Source organism: Lonchura striata, chromosome 8, assembly GCF_050655825.1.
Source record: "Lonchura striata isolate lonStrDom1 chromosome 8, ASM5065582v1, whole genome shotgun sequence".
Taxonomy (NCBI): Eukaryota; Metazoa; Chordata; class Aves; order Passeriformes; family Estrildidae; genus Lonchura; species Lonchura striata.
Window position 1 is genome coordinate 14654125 of NC_140710.1, and position 14175 is coordinate 14668299.

The following is a 14175-nucleotide window of genomic DNA, read 5'->3' on the forward strand; positions in this document are numbered from 1 at the left end:
CCCCCTGAGCCCAGCGGGGCCCGGCAGTGCCGACCCCCGGAGCCCAGCGCAGGGGCCCGGCAGTGCCGTACCCCCGCGGCAGTGCTGGCACGGGCTCCCCATCGGTACTCCTTTCCCCACGGCGGCCCCCGTGCTATCATCTCCTTCGGCCGCCGTCTGCGTAGCGTTTCTTGACAAAGACCAAAGGAATCGCAGCACATTTTAATCACTTACTTTCCCTTGATGTTGGCTCCGCCTGTCCCCGAAGAAACAAATCTGTGGGCTGAAGACCTGTTTCTGCCCCCGGGCTCAGGCTGTGCGGGTGGCAGTTCTCGCTCCCCGGCGGGCTCTCGGCAGCTCCTCGGGCCCGGCGTGCCGGGGTGCAGCTGGCCTCGCTCGGAGCAGCGGGTACTATCCCGGCCCAAAGGCCACGCCGGTAGAAGACAAACAGCATCAGGACAGGGCAGCCGAGGCTGCTCGAGTGGGCAAAAATCCAGTTTTGGTGTACGTGCTGCTCAGCTACATCCTGCATTGGTTCCATTAGCAGATGCGCAGCCCGTCAAAACCGATCTTAGGAAGTGATACATTAATTTTTTACCAAGATAAAGTACTGAGATGGATTTTTTTGGTTAACTTGTACCTGAGTCTACATCTCCTACATTTAATTTCTTTATAAACAGCTTCAGGACTATATTTTGCAGCTTTTTATTTGGCATAGCTTACAACAATCTGCAGTACACCTGTCTTGTGGTGGGTGAGTGCAGAGGATCCACTGCTATCTCCTACCCGTTGGCTGTCACCTCGCTGTGGAAGGCAGCCAGGAGACGGGCATTCCATGCATTCTGCATGCCCAGCACAGCACTCAAATCCTGGACCAAAGGAAGTGCTCGTTTGGTTCTAGAGAAAGCAACATGCCACATATTCAGAGATTTCTTCTCTTACCAAATTTTGAGGAAGGTCTAACAATTTCTTATCTGAAACTAAATCTTCCTGAAGAACAAAATTAGATTAATTTTTTGCATCTTTATATATGAAACACCAAAAGTAGTAACCCAGTAATACCTGTATTTCTACAAAGTAAAAACAACTCATTACAGAGTAGTTGTGATTTTTCTTCATCTAAAATAAATCTTACAATAGTTATCATATGTCACAGTGCAACAACTTGAAATGCTATTTTGCCATCCTGTCTTTTGAAACCATTTGCATTCCTTTAAATACACATATTGTGAAATGTCTGTGTATGGGTTTCAGAGCAAGATGTAAAACCATTCCAGAATGCCTTTGATTGAGAAAAATCCTGGAAGTGATGGTGGTGGTGGTGGTGGGATGATCCCAATACCCACTGCTGTGGCGATGAGAAACTGTGAGTCCAAATGGATCTGCCCCCGCAGCCTTGGATCCTGTTCATTCTGGCAGCTGCATTGCAGCACTCATGGGTTGGGTTTGGAACTGCATCTCAGGCAAATTAGTGTGCAAGAAATGCATAAACCCAAAAGCGTCAATGTTTTTCTGACAGCACACTTGCTGTGTACAATCCATGTCTGTCTCCAGCCTGCATCTGTCTCCAGCAAATTCATCCACAATTACATTTTCTTCATTACCCAGTGGCTCAGTTAAAGGAAAAGCCCAGCACCACCTCCCCTGAATTGATCTTACCTGGTTAGGTGGTTTTCTTTCCCAACAAAAATGTTTGATTTTTAGCTGGAATCAGTATGTAAAGCTAAGCCATTTACTATACCTCCCAGAACTGATGTGTAAGGATACAGTTGAAGAAGAAAAGTATAAACAAATTTGAGGTTGTTGTTGTGCATATCATAATTAGTTGCCAAAACAGGTTGCCCAGAAAAGCTGTGGGAATTCTATCCTGGAGACACTGGAAACTTGTTTGGCCCTGGCCAAAGTCACCTGCATGACTCCTGCTCTGGGTTGGGGCTGACCAGACAACCTACAGAGGTTCCATCCAACCTAAATGACTCTCCTAAGCAAAAGGTTTTCCTCTACTGGAGCTGTCCTGCTCTCTAGCTGACATAGCTTAGATAAGAAGGAATGAAGTCCAGCCAAGCAGAGCACCAGCGACAAAAACCCCATTGAAATTGTGCATAGGCACCACAGCCTGACTGCCCTGACCGTACTGATGCCATCAGAAGGTGAGATGTGCCACCAGCACATGCGTGCCTGAAGCGAAGGGCATGATTTGAAGTCTGGGAGAGGAAACCTGCCCCGCTGAAAAACACCGAAAAGGTTCTGAACAGCTAGCAGCTGAATTCTGGGCTTTTTCTGCAAGAAACGTTTCTTGCAACCATTTCAAACTGAGCAAACCAGTTTACATCTACTTTGACTCTTATCTTCAGACCTTCAGATTTTCCACCTGTTCTAATGGGAAATCAGATTCCTTCTGTTTGTGTGTAAATTTGATTGTCTGAATTATTTTACTAAGAAATAATAACTTGCTGCACTTAAAGTAACTATATAACATTTAGCAAGTGTGTCTAATTTAGGAGGCACTTTTGAAAATGTTTGTTATTTGGATATTTCAGCAATTAAAACAGTATTAGTAGAAAGTAAGTACTGGCCAGAGTAAGGACCAAATTCTGCAAACAACTAGAGTACTGGCATTTGGTGTGCAGTACTTATTGCCTTCTCCCATGAGTATTAGCTGTGGAAACAAAAGAAAATTCAACACCATTGTGTTTTCCATGCTGCTTCACACAGTATTTCCTTCATGTTCTATATGGTTTTAAATGTTAGTTTAAGCACTTAGATTATTTCTCTATGCACTAGGCACACAGGAAATAGCTTGGTGAAAAGCTGTCAATAGTTGAGTCTATAAACACAGTTTGATCTGTATCTTAGAAAATTGTTTCCATTCCAAACTGTGGCTACAAAGCACTTTCTCTTGTTGGCAGCTGGATTTTTTAAAAATCCCTATGCATCCTGTATTTGCCCAACAGTGTTGGCATTGATTGTACAAAACAAACAAACAAACAAAAAAAAAAGCAAAAAAAAACCAAACACCTGCAGATAAAGTGACGTTAAAAATCTGGCTGGAACTAACTTGAGCTCATGGAGTAAGAGTCAAAGCTGAGCTTTTGTTTTCAGCTCAGCCTGTTTTGTTCAGGAGCTGCAAAGCACACAGTGCTGAATGTGAGTCCTTTTATTTGGCCTTCTACAAGAAGTAAAAGCTACTTTAAGAGAATGGGACTAGAGCTTGCATAGACTTGAAGAGGCTTCTTGTCAGGAGACAGGCAAATATTTAGGACCAGTTAAACAGTGTAACTTTTATCAAAGAGAAAACAGTACCCTTCTGATGGTACAAAGATAAATGTTTTTAAAAGTTTTTTTCATTAACAGATTGAGATTTTGCCAATTACTTATTTTTTTCCAAGTTGATAATGTAAGAACTGTAAATAACTTAACAAGCAAAAAGTCCAACTTAAGTTGGAAAGAAAATGCATTTATCAGAAGGATATCCATGGTGAAGATGCTGGTGCCTAAGTAGCAATGTTTGGGCACTGATATAGTTGAATAATGAAATAATGCAGCTAATATTTCCTCATGGAAGACTGAAAAATAACCTTTTCCAGCTTTGCTGACAGCATCAGAGATAAGCTCTGCCTCAGCAGACAGGTTGAAGAAGTTGTGCTTTCCTAAGTACATAGACTTTCATTTCTGTACACACTTGGGGACTGGTTTTGAACTGCTCTGGTCTGACTTCAGAAAATTCTATCCCTCACAGCTTGTAATATCTCCTCAGATGTATCTGAAATAATAGTTTCTTATTAATTATAGATGTACCTGTGGAAAGCTGTACTTTATTTTCCTTCAGTGGGATTCATTTGTGTGAGTGAAGCTAAAAGTGTCTGGAAACATGAATGAGTCTCCTTTTCATTAAAGCTTAACAAATCAGTATCTTTCTTCTCTCAAGACCTGTTGCAGACAGAGGGATAAAGTGACAACTATATGACTAAAGTGGAGCTGATGACAGCTGGGAACTGGAAGCATTTGAATGCCCCAATAAAATCTATGAGCACTCTTTTTGTTGAAAGCGTCTGCCTTCCTGACATCAAAATGGACTGAAATAAGAGTCTCATGAAACTCTAGCAGGCAGCTAATAGCTGAGTGTCTTATCTCCAGCCTGCCAAATGACTGATCTCTCTCAGACGTAGACACCACTACAGTCATCCAGACCTTTGTTACCCCCATACCCTATTTTGAACTGGCCAGCCAAGACACCCCAGAGGCCCAGAATACAGCTGCTTATCTTAGGAAGACAAACCAATGGGAGAATAAAACATTTATATTCTAAACCTGAGGACGTTGATAGACAACAGGCTGGATAAAGCTGAAGGTGTTCATTGCCAAAATGTGTCCACCATCTGGTCACTGGAAATATTTGCAGTTGGAGTTGCCTTTTTGAAAAGCAGATTAGAGAGACTCCAAGAGCACTGAAGTGTTTGGCTCAAACCACTTCCTCCTTCTAGAGAGCATCCTTGCCAGACACCTTCCTCAACCAAAACTGCTTTGAGGCACTGCTGTCAAGATCTTACACCTGGTGCACTACACCTGCATTGCTGTTGCTTGGCCATGTCCAACAAAACGTGGGTGCCTTGTCACCAGGAGGTAACACACCTCTGAGAAGCCACTGCCACCACCATCCTTCTCTGACTCCAGTGGCATGGGCCACCTGGGCTCTGGCAATGTGACCTACAGGATGGTTACCCTGCCTTTATATGAAGTGCTGAGCCCATTGCTTCCAGGGACATGGTCTACCTGTCCTATTGAACTGTAATTACAATTAAACAGGAAAGGATTTGAAGAGCCATATAAGGTAAACCTAGAGTCAAATGAGCAATGTGATGGAAATTCTTCTGTTCATAGTTATCAGCTAATTTAAACAGCCGGAATGTTCACAGCTCTGCCTTCTGTGCTTTGCTTAAGCAGAAATAAGACAGTAGTTAATACTCTTTTTAGCATTTTACATGTATTTTTTAAAGTTAGTATTTGACTTTTTAGAAAATGCAAATTAACTATGACTTTTTCAAAATATGTAATTGAACTTCAGAGCTGTCATTACCACCTCTGCCTGCAGTCTTACAACATGCCAGTGCTATGGTAGGATGTCAGTCTCACTGAAGATATGCTAAAAATACCAAAGTATTTTGGGTATAAAGAAGCCAAAGCATGACCCATACAGTAAAAATAGTCTGTATCATGAGAATCACCACAATTACCTTCTCCTAACATGGAGATAAAAACAGCATATTGGTGGCACTCAACCTTGCTTGAAGTGAAAGCAAATGCCAGCAAATAGTGTAATATATTTGGTTAAAAGAAAAACAGCTTCAAACTTTTGCTCAAAATGTCAGGAGGTTCTTTGAGAAGAAAATGAAATCATTAAATAAGCATTTCTCTGTCTGTCTTGTTCTATGAGTCTTTAGGCCAGGACCATACTCATGGTCCTGCCATTTCTGCCCCATGAGGACAGAAAAGAAGCAGAGCTCTCATCCATGTCCCCCTGTGGTCCAGCATTCCACTTGGCCTTGTGCCTTCACAAAGTCTCCACCAACCATTCAGGTTCTCTCACAACTTGGTTGTTAATGCAAATTTAGATTAAATGTAACATTTCTCACTCTCATCCCCCACCTAGCTGGAGCTACAAGGTTTTCAAGCTGTGTCCTTTAGCAGCCGCTGTTAATATTGAACAGGAGCTTGTAACACCTGCAGACCCTTAGCACAGCTGACTCTGCCAGGGCACCCAACCCAGCCCAGGGGATGTTGCAAGGTACATCTGTCATAAATCACATTATGTGCAGGGACTTAAAATGCAGCATATGCAAAATTTATTTATTAAAAAGCCTGCAAAACTTACAACTCTGTATGAATTTAATTACTTCCAAAGTACTTAAGACAATCACAAGGATGCCTTAAAGATGTGTTTTCATAATTTTAAATTTTAAGCAACAGATTGGCAAAATCTGGCAATGACTTTCACAAGCTGAAAGAACCTAGGCTATTTTTCTCTTTTATATAAGCTAAATAATTTTATTACTCAACAAACATTACAAGTGTGCATAAAGATAATTTCATTATAGTTATCCTATATGGTACAAAGCCAAAATAAATGGGGGAGAAAAAAAAGCCAGAGAAACACAGCATATCACCTCAGCCTCCTGAGAGATCTGTGGAATTTCATGTGTGAAATATTCTCTTCATTCTCTCTATTGTGTGTGTGTCAGATGGAGCAATCAGAGACATTAATGGTGAGGAACTATGGAGGGTTTCTTTTTTGTTTTTTTTTTTTCCATGTCCTGGAGTGCACCTATCAAATAAAATTGTGTTTCATCAGAGAAAAAGGTTTTCCTGCTTTGGACAGCCAGTCTAGGATACATGTTTTGACCTGAGCTTTTTTAACTTGTAAAGAGCAGTGCAGCAAGGAGATTAATACTTGAGCCAGCTGGCTGCAGTGGGGAAAGCCCCTTATTTGCAAACTTGCCAGAGTTGCTGCTTACCATCTGCTGACAGCTTGCTCCCAGCACTCACTTACTGCTGTGATAACAAGGAATGGTAAAAGCACAGCAGCTCATGGGAAGGTGCTGTGGTCAAGCTTCTTTTAATTATTGATGTCTATCATAACATTCAAAAAAGAAACCCCAAAAATGGAGGTGAAAATGGATTTGGAATCTCCCTTAATCACACGTGTCCTGCATTTGCTCATATTCAAATCAATCTGGGTTCAAATATCTCAAGTTATATGGTCCTATTATCACCCCAACGACCTCACCTCCTCCTGTGGGCATGTAGTTAGGAAGATTTTCCAAGTATTTAACCCAAATGTTAGTCAGCTGTTCTGTCTCATCATGTCTCATGATCTTCTGGTGTAATTTCCTGCTGGTCCTTTGTGGCTGCTCAGACCATGGCACATGGTGCTGGGTGGCACCTTTCCCTGCCCAGCCTAGCAAACCACACTGCTGGGGGCAGAGCGGATGCCAGGCACTGGCACAGGGACCACTACCCAGTCCTGCATGGGCTCCTTTAAGCTTCCAGGAATATTACCTGGACAATAATATATATATTCAAATGCAGTTCACTCTTTTAAGTAATTGAAAATCAATTTACTTTTCACTTTGAAATATTGTCTCCATGGGAATGGAAAGTCAATGTGTCTCAGCTGATCAAATATTCGGAAAAGGCTACAAAGGCTTCTGCCCTTTCTCTAGTGGGCACTCACAGTAAGGACACTCTTCAGGTGAGACCTGTTAGAGAACTGTGAGCTATTGAAAATATTCAAAATATTTACATTCTTTAGTGGATAGAAGCACTACTTTATCCTAATCTCTTCTCTAATTACTTGAGTTTCCAGCTATGCCATAGCATAATCTGTGTAACATTCACAACAGAGACCCACAGCATTTTAATACAACTAATTTCACATGTATACCACAATATTAGGGATTTTGAAAGACCATGTATATCTAATAGATTACATCAACTTTTCAATGTTTATTTCTCCTTATTTAACCCCTCAACTTTGCTTCTTAGTGCTAAAATTTGCTTCCTAAATGCCATATTCTTCTCCGGAATAACAAGACTCACTGTATATAAAAAGCAATAAAGTTAAGTTTACATGGAGCTCTGAGATCTAAAGTGACAGATTTTAAAATCTATTTTTGGATGAGTTTAACTTCATATGTTTCCAAACACCAGTTTCTGCTCTGAAACACCACATGCAAGGTCATTTTCAGTGTTCTTCCACTTTGTCTGGCAAATTCCTCTGTTGTCTATTTATGAAAGAAACACATTTAAACCGGATATACTGAGTGTAAAACCAGAATTTGCATGGGAGGGACGAGGGCAGAGGAAAGTCTGAAACTAAAATTACTCCAAGTAGCTTATTCAAACTGTGTTTCCAAGGTGACAAAAACCCTTTTATTGTAAGGTTGCTCATTTATGTTGTACAGTTGCCAGGATTTTGATCTAATTTTTAGTGCTGAAGAACTAAAATTATCCCACTTCTTCCCAAAATAAAACCCAACCAAACACAACAAAACAGATTTTAACTGTGTAGTGGCTTCTGTCTTCACGACCAGCAACAAAAGAAAATCTAGTCAAATTGTAATGCTGCAAATTTTAGCATCCCTTTGGAAGATGTATCCCCAAATAGCACATTCTAATCATGCATCCAGTTCATCAGGTGTCACAGGCTAAATTATGCACGGAGACCCCATTAGCAGTTGACCTTTCTGAGCTGGCACCTTGCACATGCATGTGATGGGCAGGACCCCACCTGGGCAGCTATTGGTGCAGCAAAGCAGGCTGAGAAAGGAAAAGCCTGAGGAAACATACCCTGAACGTGCTTCTTCAGATCTTCATACATGTATTTTGGGGAAAAAAAACCAAAACCCTAAGCAAACACCAGAAACTACCTCCTGCACAGCTCTATGAACAATCTGACAGATCAGTTCAGCAACACTACTGAGGCAGTGAAGTGGATCTTTTGTTAACTGCTGTATCAAGTCTCAGAGCTTTAACACCTCAATATCATCAACACCTTGTCTCAGGATTCAAAGCTCTCTTCTACACAGCACTTTGTCAGTCTTTACTGATAGAAAACTGGAATGTTCCTTTTTCTTCCTCAGTCGTGCCCCTTCCTCTTGCCAACATCTTCCTGTCATAGAAAACACTCCAAAATTTGACTTCAGTGTCATCTTCCCCATCTACTTTGCCTACTTCTGAAACATAAGAAATCAACTACCATAATTTTCCTTTCTAAAGAATGTAGGGACTCTGAAGACCCTTCAATATTTACCTGCTCTACCTGAAAAACCTCAGAGAATGATGCCCCCCTAGTTTTACCTCCTGTCTTTCCCTCTCTTACTCTGTCATAGCTGAGGTTTGGGACACTTGGACAAGCGCCATGACACAGCTCCATAGATTATTAATTTCCTGAAGTGGACCTTCACCATCTCTAGACCTCACATCCACTGCAGTTCTCACACTTCTGTTCCCTGGGTCTTCGGGAGGGCTTTGCCTGTAATGCTCCCAAGGCCCTGAGCTTTGCCCCTCACAGGAGCAGAGTCCTTTCTAGGTAAGAAAATGGGTTTATGAATCTTTTGTCTGTCAGTTACCTAAAACAGTCTTAGCAGTCAGCAACCTCTGAAAGTAGACAGTTTTACTCATCTTTCCAATGGAAACCTATTCCTTCAGGATTCAACGTGCACAAATGCAGGGCTGGTTCCACTGACTGCCCCCACCTGCTCTGCCCACCCAGTGAAAACCAGCTTGTGACTCATAAAGGCCTCCTGGTCTCCAGTGTTGTTCCTGGTTCCACACATCATTTGGGAAGAACAACAGCTCTTAGGAAGGACTGCTTCCTGAGGAGGCATTTCCCTTGTTGCTGACAGGCATGAGCTCCATTACTTCTCATGCTCAGGTTGCTGTTGCCTCAGAGACCAGGACAAACTGAAGAAGAATCTGAACTTCCCAGGCATCAGGGTTTCCTACAGAACTGACTGATGTTTATCTTTCACTGCTAAGAAGTCCTCAGGTTGTAGCCACTGGAGATTACTGCAGGGGTGATTCTGGAGTGCTGCTCGTGTGCTGCGGGAAGCGAGATGGACACACAGGGAGTAGGGCACCAGGGCCCAGCTGCTCCATGGGCCTGCCTGTCCTCCCAGCTGGCATGTAGAACACCAGCTCCCCTGCTTCACTAGTTTGGGGTACTTCCCAGAAGCCTGAAGTCAAACTACTTGTCATTGACTCAGCCAAGTCTTGCCAGATAGTGTGCAATGTTTAGGAATCCCAGTATGACATGTTCCTAAAACATCAAAGAAACAGTGAATTATCTATTTTAATATGTCTGATACAGCAAACACCGTGGAGCAAGTGTCTGCCTCAAAGCACACTGCACATGGTGTTTCTGTCTGAAAAGCATATGCATCTCCCCTGCTTTTCTATAGGAGATTACAGGGAATTCCCAAGGCTTTTAGCCCAGTCATTAATAAGGTAGGCAAGCCCTACCTTATTTAATGCACTGCAAATCCACGCATCTCAGTCCCTGCTGCACTGGCTTGTGCTCTCTCTGGCAGGTTTGTATACAAAATGTATATTTTTAAAGTACATTCACAAGTGTTAACCTGAAGCAGAATTTTTCTCGCCTGTCAGCAAAGAACATCTGGAAATGATCAATCTCTCTTTCCACCTTGCCCAAATATCTTCAGGGAGAAATTAATCTTTTAAGACATCTATATTAGAATGAAAAAATGCATTTGTAAGCTTGCAAAATTAAATTTTTCTGAGAAGAAAGCATAGAGGTGGTAAAGGTATCCATTCTTTCTAGGAGTAAAAAAAGCACAATACCCTTTCCTTACCCTGCTGCAAGGTGCACAACAAGGCATCAGCCCCCATCAAGAAACAGGCTCACTGCTATTGGCACTATAAATTCACATGTACAATTAGCTCATAGATAGCAGACTTTCCATTGCCTGTGATGGGATTATAACATAGCTGAATTTCATCCACACGTGTAGATTCTTGCAGGAATGAATAAGCATCTCTAAAGAGAAACGTTACCATTCGAGGAACCCACAAGCAACGATCAGTGCTGCAATTTACTCTCCTTCACCACCCTTTGTAAGGTAAAAAACAGTGAATCAGTTAATATGAAAGAGACAATCTAAGGTGAGGAAAGAGCTGACTTTAGAGGGCGGTATTGGCATGCTACCAAGAGCAGAAACATTGAAGAGAGCTGTTTTCCCCAGCAGGGTGTTTTTGGGGACAGAGGCGTGCTCTGGAGGGGCTGGGGTGCTGAGCAAGCAGGGCTCTCGCACGGGCAGGGTGTGCCTGCCCAAGAATTTGGGTTTGGAGCAGGAGGCAGCTTTTGAAGTGACTCCCCTATCAGCCCGGCAGACTCCACTTTGGTTTCCAGAGTGCACCAGCTGGATTCCTTTCAGATGAAACTCAAATCATTGAGGATGCACTCTAGGAGTGCATTGAATGCACTCGGACTGCTGCTGGGCGTTGCTCTTGTGGGACTGGGAGCAGGGACTAGGTCAGGGCACAGGCACTCTCCTGTTGTGCTCAATGACTTACTAAGGGAAATGGAGCCACGCATTAAAGAGCATCCTTTAGCATGGTATCACAATTAGAACTGCTCACATAGAGCTTCCCCAAAATCCTGTAGTATTAACCTGGATAGTCAGTAAAACTTATTCTTATAAAAACAGAAGAGCTACTGCTTTAGCAAACAAAAGCCATATGCAATATAATTTAAAAAACCAAACAAATATTTAAGATGGAACCAATCACCTGAAATTATTACTTCCCAAGTGCCAGGGTAGCAAATTTCCCAGCTGCTAGTATTTCTGGTTCTTAATGCTCAAGTGTGTATGCACGATCTGGGATATAAACACAGTTCTGATAGAAAATCTGGGAGAGTTTCACAGGAATTAGTGCTTGTATTAAATGTGACAGTTTTTCAGGTTAACTTCAGCAGAATGCTATTAAAGTCTAAGGGATTTTTGCAGCATTAGAAGAAAAAAATCAGGGTCTACAATACATTCCCAGTATAAACCAACTGATTAATTTAAGCCCCTTCACATTATTTATTAAACTCCGAATTTCAGAGCAGCCCATGAAGTCAGCTGCATCACCCCCAGCATTACCATCCTGCTGCAGCCAAAGCAGGCATCAAGTGAACTTTCCAACCATATGGCATATCCAGCCCTGGAAGCATTTGCCCTATAAGCAAATCACATTAGGTATTTTCAGTGAACAAGACCATTATCTTTCAGCTCCATATGTTGTGAAAAATTAAATTAGGTCCTTTAATTAAAACCCTAAACACATATAGTGTGGTGATTAAGTCTCTAGGATCCCCATTACTTCTCTAGAGTATAATGGTGTTTTCATTCCTTTTGAATAAGCTTGAGAAAAAAAGTTGTTTTTAAAGACAAATTTAACTTCTGAGTGAACTGCAGGGCCTTAGTGTTAAATGCTGTCCAGAAATACCCCAGTTCAGCAGCAACACAATCCTCAGCATAAGTCTGTTCCAAGGAAACTTGGCTGCAGTGCATTCTAAAAGGTTCTGTGACCAGACAAATTGGCCTGCTATAATTCTGTCATGTGGTCTAGAATTAGTTAAAATTATTTTAATTGCATTAAGTGATTAAATATGCCACAACCAAATAACCAAGGCAAATCCTGAGGTAAATCACATTTTATAACCCTGAATATGTCATCCTGAGCCACGCACACATGTGCTTACACAGGAGTCCTTCCTCTGTGTGAACACAAAACTACAGACCACGGAATTGCTAGAGAGGGTTAAATGCTTCCCCAAAATGAAGAAAGCTAAACTCTCTTGTTTATCTGCATGTTTTTGCTGGTTGCTACTGATTCACTAAAGCACCGAGCTGCCAGCACTGGCAGAAGGGCTGCTGGGGCCCTTCTGAGCAGTCCCTGTCACTGCATCACCCTCTTCCCCTTCCAGCACTGCTTTAAAGTCAAGAGGTCTGACAGAAATGGTGTGAGCCTGGCTGGCCTGGGGCAGACAATGGGCTGGGTCACCTTGGGAAGGCACATTCCAGCCTTATTTTTGTAACCTTCCATGAAAGAAGGTTAGAAGTCCATGCTATTATAAGAAAAATGCAACTTTTCAAAGCCAATTCTTCCTCACTTTCTTATTTTACAGAAAGAAGTGTTTTTCTTGAGTATTCTTAAATTTAAACCAACTACACCTTTTTTAAGCACAAGATCAAAACCCCCTTTTTTGAGCTTTTCTCTTCTAAGTTAGAAACTTTGAAACTCAGTAGTTTGTCTGAAATAGACATTTAGCATGACAATTTAACTATTCATTATTTTCACATTGATTTTCACTGCTTTGTTGAGACAAACACATTTAACTAGAATTGTGTGCCGAATAATTTTCATCATGGTCCATCAATATAAGGATTTTTTTTTTTTAAAGAGATAGGATTATGGTAATCGCCCCACACAACCTTCAAAAATCGTGTGAAATTTACAGTGCAAAAGCTGTTTAAAACACCTTTGTCTAGAGGTGATATCAAGAAAGTAAACAAAATAGACATGTTCTGTTTCAAGAGACATTTAACCAAGCATTAGAAAGAAAATTAGAAGGAAATTGGGTTCTGTAGAGGGGAGCTGAGCTGCAGATGATTCCACAGGCTCTGTGCCAACGGCAACAAAAGCGCTCTCTGCTGGAGCAGCAGAGCTGGAAAACCTGCAGCCTTTATAGAGATACTTTTCAAAAAGAGTACGTTTTCAAGGGGAAGCAGTATTTCATTACTACTGCCAAAGATATGGTGACACAGCTGCCAGAGATACAGGTTCTTTACAAGGACCTTAGAGCCATGCATAAATATTCCTGCGAGAACAAGTCACTAATGGTAAGCAAACCTTAGATCTTGTACAAACCCCAGTATTCCTAACTATTAAAACAGTATGTTTTAAACTAGTCCTTGCCATTACCAACCTTGTAATTGCAGTAAATAATACAACTCTGAAACATTCCAGACAACATACAAGCTCTTAGTCTCACAAAATACAATTTTATCAGTCCTAAGGAAGGGATTACCACAGAAAGTGATACATTTCTAGATCAGAAGCCTAAAAACTTTTTTGTGTGTGTAAATAAAACCCCTTCTTTAGGTCTTCATTAAGTAGCAGTGATTCTGCAGCAGAAGTGAAATTACCTGGCCTGGTTCCTCAAAACTCCCCTCAACCAGCATGTGTCAGAGAGGTCATTTTTTTAACAAAACTGGACCATGTTCTGCTTCCAACAGAGACTTACCAGTGACTTTTGCTGTGGGCCTGTTGCTGGCAGGGTTGTTTGGGCATTTGGTTTGAGGAGAGTGTGTTAATCCTCCCCTGAGAAGTTCTGTGGTTTAACTCCCCATGACACTTTCCTGGGGTTACCCTGTATTAATCCTGTATTTGTTTTTGTATTAGTCCATCTGCAGCAAGAAACATATGGTTGGAGAAGTCTTTGGAAGGGATGGAAAATCAGGGTTTGCTCCAGAGAACAAGTTTACTTTGTTAGAAGACAAGAAAATAGAGTTTTTGTGCTGCTGCTCACAGCTACAGCAAAGCAAATTTATCTTTGTCTTCTGAAGCTACCGAGACTAAAGCATTCTAAAGATGAAGACCACTTCATCTTCTAAATGAAGAGCCCTGATA